This window comes from Poecilia formosa, unplaced genomic scaffold (genome assembly GCF_000485575.1).
Source record: "Poecilia formosa unplaced genomic scaffold, Poecilia_formosa-5.1.2 Scaffold909, whole genome shotgun sequence".
Taxonomy (NCBI): Eukaryota; Metazoa; Chordata; class Actinopteri; order Cyprinodontiformes; family Poeciliidae; genus Poecilia; species Poecilia formosa.
The window spans coordinates 58,807-73,477 of NW_006800848.1; the positions used below are offsets into that span (position 1 = coordinate 58,807).

General features: G+C 37.7%; 1 pseudogene; it reads left to right on the forward strand.

Annotated features, from left to right (window-relative positions):
- Positions 1-2,162: 2,162 nt before the first annotated feature.
- LOC103132047 (GTPase IMAP family member 8-like) lies at positions 2,163-13,010 on the forward strand (annotated as a pseudogene).
- Positions 13,011-14,671: the final 1,661 nt, after the last annotated feature.

Below are 14,671 nucleotides of genomic sequence, written 5' to 3' on the forward strand. Positions count from 1 at the left end.
AAACATACTTGAAGTTTTGCTTTGATTCTTCCATGCCTTGATTCCTGGGATGATTGGTGGTGACGGTAGAAGGAGTTTGTCCCTCAATTGGTGGGTTATATTTTCAATTCCCAGTCTACCCGCCTTTGTCGTTGTGTCCTTGGACGAGACACTCAGCTCCTTCAGACTAGCAAACACCTGGTGGAACTGCACATCTGCTGAGTTCTTTATAGGAGCTACTTCTAAGTAAAACGCTGGTAAAAACATCGTTAAAAGAAAATCATTGATGATTCAAAACATTTTCTACCAAAAAAAAAAATCTAAAAAGTGTGGTGTGAAAATTTATTCAGCCACCTTTTCTCTAAGTGTAGCCAGTTGCCTTCAGATGCCTGCTAGTGACTAAATAGAGTCCACCTCTAATCTAGGCCTAGTCAAAGTCTACCTAAACTTCCAAACCAAATAAGGAGAGCTGTGATCAGAGCCAAGAGGCCCGTGGTGATGCTGGACCAAAGGCAGAGATCCTCAGCTCTGGTGGGGGACTCTGTCCACAACTATTAGTGATGCACCATATTGATGGTGCATCACATATTGATGATCAAGACCATCAATATGGTCTTGATTGAACAGCGGCAAGAAGAAAACCTTTGTTAATAGAAAACCATGAGAAGTCCTGTTTGCAGTTTTCCAGCATGTTATACACAATAAACAAAAACTGAACTTTTCTGGCCAAAATGAAAATGTGTGGTGGAGAAATAACACTGCATATTCCTCTCAATGCACCATCCCCACTGTCAAATTTATAAAAGCTACATACTGCAGCTTTAAATTCCAACGAAATATATTTTTGTGGTTTTAATGTGACAAAATATGGAAACTTTCAAGGGGTATGAATACTTTTGCAAGCCACTATATACATCATTTTAAACTGAAGATAGTTATTTGATTGTGCTGCAAAATAGTACTATGTGACTGGAAAATACATAATACTGCCCATTGAATGCGATCTCAACCTTTTCATTTTACCAAGCTACAACTGACAAGTAATTTGTTGAAAAATCATGTAACGCATAGCAAAAAAGAAAATTAGAAGCATTTCTCTTGTCCAAAAGCTTTCTGTCACATCTGTCAGTGCCCTAAGAAAACAGCATAACTTCTGGGTTAGAAAAAAATGGCCACCAGTTTCATTGGTAACCATCTATTCTACTGCCCAATGGGTAGGAATGGGGGATATGAACTTTGAAATTGGAATAAATACAGCAAAATGTCATTTTGAGTGGTAAGGAAAACTCCTTGAAAATACATTTAATCTTTGTTGGTATTAAGTTGTGGGGAAATATTTGAATGTCAGTACAAACATTTGTAGTAACATGCTGCTTTATAACCATAAAAGCATCATGTCACTGTTGCTTTTATGGTTATAAAGCAGCATGGTGCAGCTATGGTGCTTAAATCTGCCTTATCATATAACCAGAGGACTAACCGTTCTGAAACTTAACAGTTCCCCATGATCAAATAGGTTAGCTCAATGCTCTTGATGCATATTGTAGAGTTGCAGAACTAAATGCCTCACAATATAGGCATTTAATTAAACTTACAGTACATTTATATTTAATAGTGTTCCCACAGCAACTACAACAGTTTTGTCACAATTATTTTAAATCTAAATTTCTGATCACCTTGGCCAGTCAGGTTTGCTGCCCCCACAGGTGATGTAGTTCCTTAATTTAAATAATATTCATGGACCATTGCTTCTGTGTTGTGTTTCTTTTCATTTTCAATGTCAAAGTACAGAGCTATTCTAACATGTGGCCACCCTGAGAAGCGCATTTCTGGAATTTTGTGGTCAGAGTCCCAATGTAACTTCACAAACAACAGAATGGCTAAAAATTCAAACACATTCTAGGAAAACACATTTTTTGGTCATTGTTATAAAGTAGTTAAATCTGTTCCCTAATGCCTGTTACCTATAGTACTATAAGAGGATAAGTGTTTCTCTGCTATCTCCTAAATTCATTCAAATGTGTGTAAACAAGAAAAACATACATCATTACTATGTTACTTCACAAACAGGAGAATGACTGAAAAGACATAACATTCTAAGGGTGTTAAATATTAAATATAATGCCTAATGTTTGTTACCTATAATACTGTCAGAAGCCAAATGTTGCTCTGCTATCTCCTGAACTGCTGTGTTGTTTTCAGACCTCAGACTGGTGCTGGTGGGTCAGGAAAGAGTCGGGAAGAGCTCAGCAGGAAACACCATCCTGAGAAATAAGGAGTTTAACTCTGAACTCAGTCTGGTTCCTCTGACTCTGAGCAGCAAGAAGGCAGAAGGAGAAGTTTTCTCTCATAAAGTCTCTGTGATTGACACCCCTGGACTCTCCAGCTCTGTTCTTCCTCCAGAAGAAGTGAAAGCTGAGATCCAGAGAGCTGTGGAGCTGAGCTCTCCTGGTCCTCATGTTTTTCTGCTCACCATCCAGCTGGGAAGATTCACTGAACAGGAGAAGAGCCAGGACTGGAGATGCTACAGGAGATTCTGGGTCCAGAGGTTTCCAAGAACACCATGATCCTGTTCACCTACGGAGACCGACTGGAGGAAACAGGCATCGATATTGATGAGTTTGTTAAAAAAGATCAAAACTTGCAGAAAATGGTGCAGGGCTGCAGTGGAATGTATCATGTGTTCAACAACAACAAGACAGAAGACAGGAAGCAGGTCCAGGATCTGCTGATAAAAATAGATTCAATCTCAGAAGGAGGACGTTGGTTTTATCTGACAAAGTACAAATCAGTGTGTGTCATCTGTTATTTTATTGGCAATGCTTGCAGGCATCTCAGGTCATTTATAACATAGTGTCTCAATTATTGTGGTTAGTCGGAAAATTAACAGTCGGAGTTTACAATCTGGTCTGCAGGATATTAAACAGCATCATCAATTGGTTTAGATGATAAGAGATAAAGCAAACAAGAGGTCAGTGGAGAAGTAATGAGTAATGAGGAAAACGTTAGTGTGAATAAATTTAAGCATTTAGTCACAGCTTCACAGAAATCTGACTTCAGTAAGTGTTGAACCCAGTGTTTTGTTGTTGTGTTTGTTTAAACTAAAATGATGAAAATTTAACTTTTAGCTTCATAAATTAACATAACACACAAGAAAATTATTGGTAAAACATTATTTGGATGTAATAATAAAGTTGCTCCTTTTTTGCCTCATAGAGGTGCAAACGCTTCAGGTAACTAATTATTATCAGTGAAAAAGAAAATCAGGTTATATTAACAGATTAACTCCAAAATGACCAGGTTTCTTAAGGTGTAAACCAGTAGTTCCAACATACACCAAATATTAAGTGTGCATGGGTGTTTGTGTGTGTGTAATTTAATATTTAAGTTTTGTATACAAAATATTTTTTGTGTGTGTATTTACTTATTAGCTGTTTTGTGGTTGTTCTACCATTTTTCATTTGTTTTCTTTCTCTCCCTCTCTTTTCTATTTCTACACAAATTATCTGTGATCAGGTTTATCGAGCAGTATTGAAGAAAAGGAAAGTAATTATGTAAATTGGAAAATAACTGCCAAGCTTAAAGAAAAAAGTATATGTATGCATTTTTTGTATGTATTTTATTTTATGTCACTGTTTTTTATTATGATTTTTGTGCTGTTATTTGTTCTCTTATCCAGACATTTATTTTGTTGATCAGTACCTTGTTTTGTAAGACTTTAATATTTGTTTTATATACACTAACTGGTGAATAAAAATATAAAAATAAAAAAGGGGCAGGTATGAAAGTAAATGACTGAGTGGGAGACAGAGGATGGGCTGCTGCAGCTAAAGCAGCAGAGTCATCAGCTGTTACATTTACCTTTGAGACATCATCAGAGCTTCCTGTGTGTGCAGCACACTTAACCACAGCAATTTCTCTTGGCAGCAGAATGGTATCAAAAGCTGTAAGACCTGTTAACATAATAAAAATTCTACTTTATTAATTCTTTCATCAGACCTGGAAAAGAAAACGTTCACATATGAAACCATGTCAGAGTTAGTAAGGGGAACATCTTTCAAGTGAGGTCTGGGTATGAACACAACACTTAAAACAGCTGCACAGTCATGGGGATTTCCATCATAAAAAGTTGTGAAGAAGAAGAGATGCTGGGTTTAAGTTGGTTCATCATTTTACAGTGATGTTTAGTATGGCCAATAAAATCAATGCGTAAGGAAGCCAGCGTGCTATGGAAAAGTGAGATGTTTTCTGTTCAGTCAAGTTGACGGGAAAAAAAAGAAGCACATAAACAGTCAAAAGGCTGTAACCTCCAATGTCACTTGAGGCTAGATTATAATGGATGATTGTATCTTTCCCACTGCCTCAGTTTGAATCCCCTGTCAGCTAGGAGGTGATCCAGTTTGTCAAAAAGTGCTTCAGCTGCTGCTGGACATGTGAGACTCTGTAAAAAGTTATCCACTGTTGTGGAATTTCTTTACCAAAAGGTAGAGAAACTGTTCAAAAACAGAGATCGATCATTGTTATGACGTTTTGAAGGCAAACAGGATTCAAAGACTGCCACTGTCAGAGCCGATGTGGTTTGCAGTGAGATACACTTCATCGCATCCTGTCTTCAAACATACAAGTATGAGAAAGAAGAACAAAGAAAAAACTCAGGCCCTGTCAGTAACAGAAAAACAATTCCATATATGTATATATGGAAACACAGTCATACCACACTCCACTTTGAACACATTCTGTTCTCTCTCACTTTTGCAGGATGTAGACATCTTTTTTCATCAGCGAAGCAAAGAGAGAAATACCCTGCAACAAAATGATACAATGAATAACAAGTAAGGACATTACATTTGGAGTAGCACAAGAAAAATTACTTTAAACAAAAATAGACACAATTATTATTAATGTCATAAGACAGAAACCTAGGAACAACAATATGATCAAAACTAGAAAATTCCTGCAGAAATTTTAAGGGGCCTGCCAAGTGTGCCCATCACTTTAAACCCGGCGTTTCAAATTTGCCGTGAAAAATAGATATATGTAGGTCTGACATAACCAACCACTAGCACACAGTAACTGTAAATATTGTCAGGTATATTATGATGATATGAGTAACCATTGAAAACCAAGGTATAAACCCCAAGGTAGTGAAATTCAATCTGAGACCGACGACTATAAGCTTTGCACATGTGGTTCTTACTCATGGTCCAAAATAAAAAACATGAAGAAAGTTGGTAATAGTTAATTTCTAAAAACAATTTCAATTTTCATAGTAAAGATTTGAATTTACACTCAAAAATTCAGACAAGTAATTTTATGTAAGGATCACCAGTCACTGCTCTCCCTATGCATTGCTATGGGCAGGCCCCAATAAAGGAAAACAAGGTAAGTGGTCCCTCTCAGGAGTTGGCATCAATCTGGAACACGAGCGCTGGACATAAACAACTTGTTGTTTCCGGCCACCTTCAGAATCACTCTGTGGAGGGATTAGTAGAGATGCAAGGAAGGCGACCTCAGCTGCTCCCTCCAGACTCTCTGTACTGAGACACTGTTCCATATGCTTGTTCAGAGGTGTCACACATGGATGTCTCTCATGCAGTTGGATTTGTCCTGGCTGGGACTGGTGTAGCACCTAGGTAGTGTGCTCTTATGCAACTGTACAAACTCTCATGCATGCCACTTCTGCAACATCTCCTCAGGAAGTTGTGAGTCATCCCAGTTCCTTTTCTTCTGCCACAGATGGTGCACAACAACTTTGACTCAGGTGATATAAGGCACTATGTGGCCAAGAGGATCATACTAGCTGGCCAGAACTTTATAGATGTTCCTCATAGTAGCCACTGAGCAATCAATGTGCTTGTAAGTGTTTACAAGTGAGGGTATTAAACTGACAGCTCCAGTGTAGTCTGAGGGTTGGTTCATAGATTTATTTGTTAAGACATTTTATTCAGAGTACAGTAAGTACTAAAGGCCTAAGGTTGTACTTGCAAAACTTAATTTGGGTACCACTCTTCTTTTTAAGGTCATCACCATCACTAACATTGTTTCAGTAAAGATGGGACAGGGAGCCGAGTTTAACTGGCAGAGCTTGAATAATGAAGCTTGTGAACAACAATCATTTTCCAACCAGTTGCTAGAAGGAATTACCTCTCTAATGCAAGAAACAAGGAATTCATGTGTTGGTTTTTAAAGTTACAACTAGACTTCAGTGGAGCAACCACAGTTTGATCATGAAGAACATTAAATATACAACTCAAATAAGGTCAAGAAAATTATTACTGCAGACAAGGACAGTTTCCCTCCCAAAATTTAGAACCATTTCCCAGGAGTAAGTGAACGTGGACGACTAAAGACAAAATAATAGTGAGATGTTTTCTTTTTTTAAAAGTGACTTCACAACATCTGTAAATTTCTGGTACATCAATTACTTATAAAATGTTGCTATTCCTTTATAAATCCTTCATTATTTTTCTGTTTGAATATTTCTTAGAATAGGTTTTTTTTTTCATAATTGCACTTTTTTTTTCTTATTTTGCTCCTATCTTATTTTCTTTTTTATTATAAGTGCTATCCTTATGTGTATTCAAGGTTTTTCCTCTGGTGTGCCACATGCATGTTGCTTATTTATTCTAAGTGTACGCCAGTAAACAGGGCCGGCCCTAGCCACTTTGTCACCCTAGGTGAGCTTCTGTATGTCATTAACACTAGTTAATGACATACAGAAGTGTCATTAACACTTCTGTGTTAAACATGAAGGAGCATGTTTTTCATGCTCCTTCAACCTTCCTTCCTTCCTTCGGGTGAGAGGGGGATGGGGGGGCGCCGATTTATGTTTTCGCATCCACCTGAATAATGTGTAGTTGCGCCACTGATTAACACAAACCACTGCTGTTGGTTCTTCAGGTGTTCTTCTACCACCTGAAGAACATCTCCAGGATTAGAGGACTTATGTCTCAGTGAGATCTAGAGAAACTCATCTATGCGTTTATCTTTAGCCGCATTGATTACTGCAACAGCGTCTTCACAGGTCTGACTGAAAAAAAATTAATCAGCTGATCCAGAACGCTGCTGCTGATTGATTGATTGATTAACTTCTCAGCAGAAGACACGTGTAACAAGGCTGGATTTACAGTGGAGATGAAAGTTGTGGCAGAGTAAGGTAGAAACAGCAGTGCTTTATTCTTCCAGAACACAGCATCAAGAACAATACCACAGGTGAAACTGCAGCCTTAAATAGTCCCAACTGTGAAGGACCAAACCACCTCCAAATCACAGAGGATCTTAATTTACCAATTTCCACCTATATAAATAAATAAAATACATTTTACCAAATACAAACATTTCTGTTTATCCATCCATTTCCTCTCTCCAGCTAACGTTCCAGGTGAGAGGTGGGTCACCCTGGACAAGTCACCAGTCAACACAGAGACACACAACCATGCATACACACACACACCTAGGGTGTGATGTGGAGAGGCCAATTAACCTGACAGTCATGTTTTTGGACTGTGGGAGGAAACCAGAGAACCCAGAGAAAACCCACCATGCACAGGGAGAACATGCAAACTCCATGCAGAAAGACTGGGGCTGGGAATTGAACCCAGAACCTTCTTGCTGCAGGCAACAGCTCTACCAACTGCGCCACTGTGCAGCCCTGTCATTTCTACTTACTTTTTATAAATATTTTTATGTTTTATCATTACATCGTAAGCACCATTATGAAACACCACAAAAACCCACAAACAATCCCCTGCTCCCCTCACCCCCCACACACACTTTTCCATGCCCTCTCCCAGAACCTATAAATGGTGTCTGAACCCCCGGGGCAGTGTTTGTCCAAACACCCTGGAGAAGACATAGACAAGACAGGTGAGTCATTCCAGCTTAGCACCTCCACACTTAACAGGATATGCACAAACATTTGCTCAGTTTTACCCCCCAGTAGCTCATTGCTCTGAGTAACAATTATCCTCCCTTCTCAGACAACCACCTCATTTCTCAATGAGGAGCAGCTGTGCAGAACCCAGAACAAAAGGCTACATGCTAGTCACTAAAATACTCAATAAATACAGTTAAAACTTCTCGTGTGCAAATTGTTATTGATGTGCAAATCAATGCTTAAAATGCAGCGCTAAATAAAGTGTTTGTCTATAAAGTGCAAGAAGTGCTCTTAACGTGCTACACAGTGACTTAAGTAAAGAAGTTCCAGTAATGAAGATCTCTTCATTACATGTCATGCAAATATATTGATCATTTCTTATTGGTTTGACACATCATCTTCACTCTTTTGCAAAACAGATTCAAACAAATTCATTCAAGCAGTTCAAACACTGCTTTTAACCAGGATAGCCAGAACAAAATTATTTTTTGTTTCTTTTTTCTTATTCTCTTAGAGATTTTTAGTTTACACTGATAATATATTATATAACATTTCAGGTTTTAGCCATAGTTTAAAAATATGTCATAAAATTAGCATCAGCATTCTTGATTTTAAACTAAATTTCCCTTCAAAAAAGGGCTGGTTGAGACCAATATGTCATCAAATTGTTTGTAGTGAGAAAGAACAATAAGTAATGCAAATGAAAATGTAGCTTGTTTTAATTTATCAACTGATTGGTTATTGCGACAGACCTAACCAAGACACTTCCTGCAAGGTGCAGTAACTGCATTAGCAGACAGATTCAAAGGGAGGAGTCAAGAACTGACTGTAAAATACCAAGAACATAAAAAGGAAAACTATTTACAAGCAAGAAGTCAACATCCACACATCATCACAAATCAACTGCCTGCAACAAGACAGTGGAAATGGCTGCTGGTAAGAAGTATTTACAATTTTATATATTAATATCTCAGGGGGATTTCATTTAATTTCAACAAATTCCTGACCATGCAAACGTCAATTCTACTTTCTCTCCTTTTATGAATGACTTCTTAGCTCTGTATACAGAGGCACTAATATACTAGAGCTCCAGCCAATTAAATAGAGAATGACATGTAATCTATGTTTTCAGTGTTTCACTTTTTATTAACAGAAATACTATTAAACTTAAGGCTGAGACAATATTTTGTTGAAAGTACTTTTAAAAGTTTACTGAACAACTTTAGGGAAAACCTTTCACAGCACTTGTCAGTGTGTGTTTTTCCTCTCTCTTTATTGTAGCAACACAAAGTGAAAATGGGGAATAAATAATGTCAAGAGGAGTAAAAACAGAAAAATGACATGTAAGAGAAGAATACATGCAATTCATTGTCTTATCTGTTTTGTGTGCACATAAAATAGATAAGACAATAAGGAAAGTAACGCAGTTAAATAATTTTAAGGCATCAACACTCTTCAGTTTTTTTGAATGAGGATGTAAATATGGTTTCTGCATTTTCAGTAATTCAAATAGAGTTCAAATGGAAGTTTCGTAGTAGAAAACCTGCAGTCATGAATTTAAAACTGAACTAGAATTAATAATAGATTAATTACATAAAGTTATTAATTTCAGAGGAGACAATGTGGAAACCCACAGGTACTTTTGTATATAAAGGGGGGGGGAAATTACTAAGAATATGAGACTGAATTTAATTCTTCCTGAAAGACACTGTGAAGGGGATTCTCCAGAATAAGTGAACTACAGCCACTGTTTATGTTAATTGTGTTTTGCTGAGTAACAACAATGGAAAAGTCAAAAGCACACAGGGTTTGTTTGTAATGAAACATTTCGAAGACAAAGTCCATTCAATAGTCCATTTGATATCATAAAGAGGACAAGAATTTCTTTGAGATAATTCGCCATAAAAATGGCGAATTTCTTAAGGGATACAGTATAATTGGATATGAAGTCAGAATACAACCTTAGGTGACGTTCAGAGTTAATCCACTGGTGGCTCCAGGGAGTCCTAGTTGGTGCTGTAACTCCCCACCTACAAATGTATTTACAGAATAAAATGATTTAATGTTCAATACTTATTTTCTGTACTGCCAGTGAGGTTGAAGACAAATGATGTCAGAACAGATTCAATCAAATTTTTACTCTCTAAATGGGTTTGAAGGTGCAGTATGTAACTTTTATCAAATATATATATAGAGAGAGATGGACACAGTATGTAGACACTGTGTATATAGACACTGTCTGTGTGTGTGCATATATATATATATATATATATATATATATATATATGGTAACACTTTATTTGACGAGTCTGACTGTTATCATGAAGAGTCATTTGGTAAATACACTTTTATTGCAAAGTTGACTCTTTTAATGGACTTCTTTGCGTTAGCACAAGGAGAAGGCAGAGGAGCTTAATTTATTCAGACTAACTCATATTGTACCTGTCATGTAAGGTTTTTCTGTGTTCAGTTTCTGTCCAGTGAGTCTCTGTCTCTGCCTTCCCCTGTTGATTGATCCCAGGTGTGTCTCATTCCTTGATCACCCTCCCAGTGTATTTAAACCCACCTGTTGTCTTTGTCTCTTGTCGGGTCCTGTCTAATGTCAGTGTTGTCTGTTGTGTGCTGGCCAGTTGAACTGGATAGTCCTGGCTAAGCTTAGCTCTCCTATTCAGTTATCAGTTGCTACCGGTAATTAACTGTACGCTAACCTCTGCTGTGCTGCCTGTCATCCTGGACTGTTTTGAGCTTCCTTCATTAAATCTCATTTTCACTACAACCTGGGCTCAGCCTGCTTCTCTCCTCATCACCGCAAACCCACTTCATGACAGTACCATTACGACATGGAGACAGTTTCACTTTAATCATCAATTACAAATGAGACATTAACATTGACCTAAGTCAGAGTTTCTCAAACTTTTTCAGGCTGAGGATCACTTGACAGTCATGGACGACCTCACCTGAAATTGTCCCTGTGATAATGCATCTTAATACAGTATGTGATGCAACCTGAAATGAAAATATTAGTCTTTTAATCCACGCATTGCTTTTTTTTTTTTTTTTTGTTCATATGAGAAGAGTGGTGCTGTTTGGTAAAGGTGACTGGCCATGACAAAACCATGAACACATCTACTTGGGCATTTTGAGTTATTGATTGTGAAAGTGTGAAGTCTAAGCTTTCCAATGATGTCAAACATGGAAATAAAAAAATATATTTACTACCAAGTGTTGCATATATTAATAACATTTAGGGCTGTTTGTGATTTAGAAGTACAATTAAATAAAAAATAGACTTAATGGTGCAGAAATTATTTTCTGCACCATTAAATATAAAAATAATTCCTCAATTTCTATCAGTTGAATTTCTTTATAGTATTTAATTAATTTAATCATTTTTAATTAAATAAAAATAATAGCTGTTGATGTGAAAGCAGAGCATCATAAGCAAACAAAGTCATACAAAACAAAGAACAGTTCTTTCTAACTGAGACGAGTCCTACCGTTCACTCATAGAGCTGTTCAAAGGAATCCAATCACTAGTGAACAACACATCAACACTCAGCTGCCACATAGCTTCCTCTGATCATGTAATATTCCTGGAGTTGTTTTATTTCCACCGGTATCTGCAGTTTTTTATTTTTATTTTGAGTGACTCAGTTTTAAATCAGTTTTCCTTTATTATTTATAACACAATCCTTTGGTAAGCTAACTGTAGCGTCACACTTTGAGCTGACGTCACAGTTTACATGCAGTACCTCGTGGACCACAGTTTGAGAAAGACTGACCTAAGTCAATTCTTGTTATGACTCACTGAACTTGTGAATAAAGGGTGCTTTTTATTGTCATTCAGAATATTAACAAAACAGTTCACATCAAAAATAATGTCTAAAATTTGCATAGACACACAAAATCAAGCTAAATCTTTTTTATCTTCTTAATGACCAGGAGATTGAGAAAAAACGTTAAATACCTAAATGTATTTCCAAAAAACAGATCAACTTGTGTTTTAAACTGTAGAACATATTCTTAGTATTTACTTGGTGTGTATATATAGTTTGCTTTGTTCAGTTATTTAGAAAATATTAGCTGAAAATGTGAACAGATTTTATAACAATTAGCAAAATAAATAAATATTTTCTAGATTTTTAAAATTAGAATTGTGTGATCTACCTAATTTTCTTCCAGATTAATAAATATAACCATAACAAATTATTAGCATTGTTTTAGTTGACTTCTATCTGAATAAAAATTCTTTAAGTTTATTGTTGTTTTCTAATTCTCCAGCACCTGAAAAGGATCTCAGGATCGTTCTTGTTGGGAAAACTGGAGTCGGCAAAAGTGCAGCAGGAAACACCATTTTAGGGAGGAAAGCTTTTAAATCTGAACTCGCTTTTTCCTCTACAACATTAGTGTGTGAAAAGGAAACCGATGTTTTTGCTGGTCTAAATCTGGCTGTTATTGATACTCCAGGTCTGTTTGATACAGACAAAAGTAATAAAGAGGTTGTGACAGAGATCACTAAATGCATCTGCATGGCGGCTCCTGGTCCTCATGTCTTCCTGATTGTGCTCCAACCGACCAGATTCACTGAAGAAGAAAGAAAAACCGTGGAAATAATCCAGACAATGTTTGGAGAAGAAGCAGCCAAATACACCATGGTCCTGTTCACCCATGGAGATTTGCTGAAAAAGGTAAACAAGACGATGGAAGACATGTTGCAAACATCCCAACCTCTAAAACAGATTATCAGTCAGTGCTCCATCCTGGAGAAATTTGAAGATAAATATCATGTTTTTGACAATGAAGCTAAGGATTCTGCTGAAGTCAAGGGACTGGTGCAGAAGATCAACAGAATGTTTCAGAGAAATGGAGGAAGTTTCTACACCCATGAAATGTTTCAAGAAGCACAAAGAGCTGTCCAAGAAGAAGAAGAACGACTGCTCAGAGAAACTCCAACCATCAAACCTGAGGAGGCAAGAAAGAAGGCAGAGAGAGACAACGCATTTATCCGTGCTCTTCTGAAGGCTCTTGTTGAAGCTGTAGCTGAAGCTGTAGTTGGAGTTGTGAAAGGAGCTGCTCTAGCAGTGAAAGAGAAGGCCTGCGTTATACAGTGATGTGTGTGATGCTTTGACTGCGGTTTATTAAACCCTGATTTTTTATAAATAAAATATGTACTAGTAATAAGCAGATTTGTAATTAATCAGTTACTGAAATATTTAAGCAGCTGAGAAAAGAGTCATAATGAGGTTTTGATTCCCATTTCCAGTCATAATTTTAACTGTCAATGAGCCTGATCTGATCAATAGTGAATGAAAGTGTGAAGATCTGAAAATGATTTGTGGTTTACAGAAGCTTGAGCTGACAGTAAGGGTAACAAATAGTTAATTTAGCGATGCATTATTTTAAAATGCTGATTTCCTCTGATGTTGGACAAAATATCTTTAACTATTGATTGATTACCTGGTGATGAAAAACAATTGCTTGCTGGATTATGTAAAATATATTTTGATGGCCTTTGAAATCAAGATAAGATAGGAACATTGTTGATTTGTTTGATCTCCTTGTGTTGTTACAAGGTTAATAAAACTTTGATATGGTGATAAAGATGAAGCCGTTTGTGTAGCTTATTATCTGTCATGACGGAAGGTAACCTTCAGACCCACATGCAAAAAGAAGAGAACCGATAATCAGTAAAATATGTTTAATATTAAAGCACCAAAACGGTAACGGATCAGCAGAGTTCACGGGGAGCGGCAACTGGATCGGGCTCACTGAGGAAGAGAGAATGAGTGATGAGTTCAAGGTCTGTGGGACGTTTGAATTCTGAACGAACGGGAACGGTCTTACTTGGCCAGGCGGCAGGAGAGGCGGAGGTGAGTACTGGGATTTCCAGGGGTGGTTTCAGATAGGAGGATCTGCTGCGGTACCAGCTGGTGCTTGGAGAAAATCCGGCGAGTGGCGCTGGAGGGCGGACAGGTACGAACTTCAGCTCACCGGTGGCAGTTCGAGGGAGGCAGCCAACGAGGGGTTCCAGGTAGGTAAATAAACTGCGGGGTGATGTGAGTGGAAGATCGGGCACCGAAGGGTAAAATCCCGCGGCGTCACGAGGGGTGGAGTGCACCAGGAACAGCCAGGAGCTCAGAGCCTTGAGTGGTAAGACCACAACGTCACAAGGAAGTATTCTGAAAATGGATGAACACAACAGGACTGGAAGGTTCACAAGGAATTCAACAAACACTAATAATGATGGCCTGAAGTACCATTACTGGTTAACACTTTGGTATCGATGTGTTGGCTGACTCCACTCTTAAGCCTCTGCGGAGATGAGACAATCTCCAACAGGTGTGTAGAATCCCAGCGTCGCCGGTCACGCCCACCAGAGATCACCCACCAGGCGGCCCCTGGTGAAAGGAGTGAGAAGCAGCAGCAAAACAAACCAAGCACCCAGGATCACCACATCTCCATTATTTCATTCTAGTAATTATGTCATCTTCTTTATCTTAGCATGTAACAAGTGACAAGTAAGCTGTTGTAAATTCATGAACCGTACATCAAAAACACAATGACAAGAGTTTATCATAGTCAGAGCTCCACATTATGACAGAGTATTAGAACCATTGTATTAATCTATCCTGGTCCTAATATAAACAAAGAAACTGATTAAAAGCTTCCCTTTATCAAATAGGTTACATAGTACTCAAAGTTTAAATGTTTAGCTGTTTCTCCTGTAGATGAAGCTAAAGGTTCCTCAATTTACACTTTTCTCATGGGCAGTTGCTACTCTGTCAAATCTTCTCAGATAAACGTTTAACAAACGGG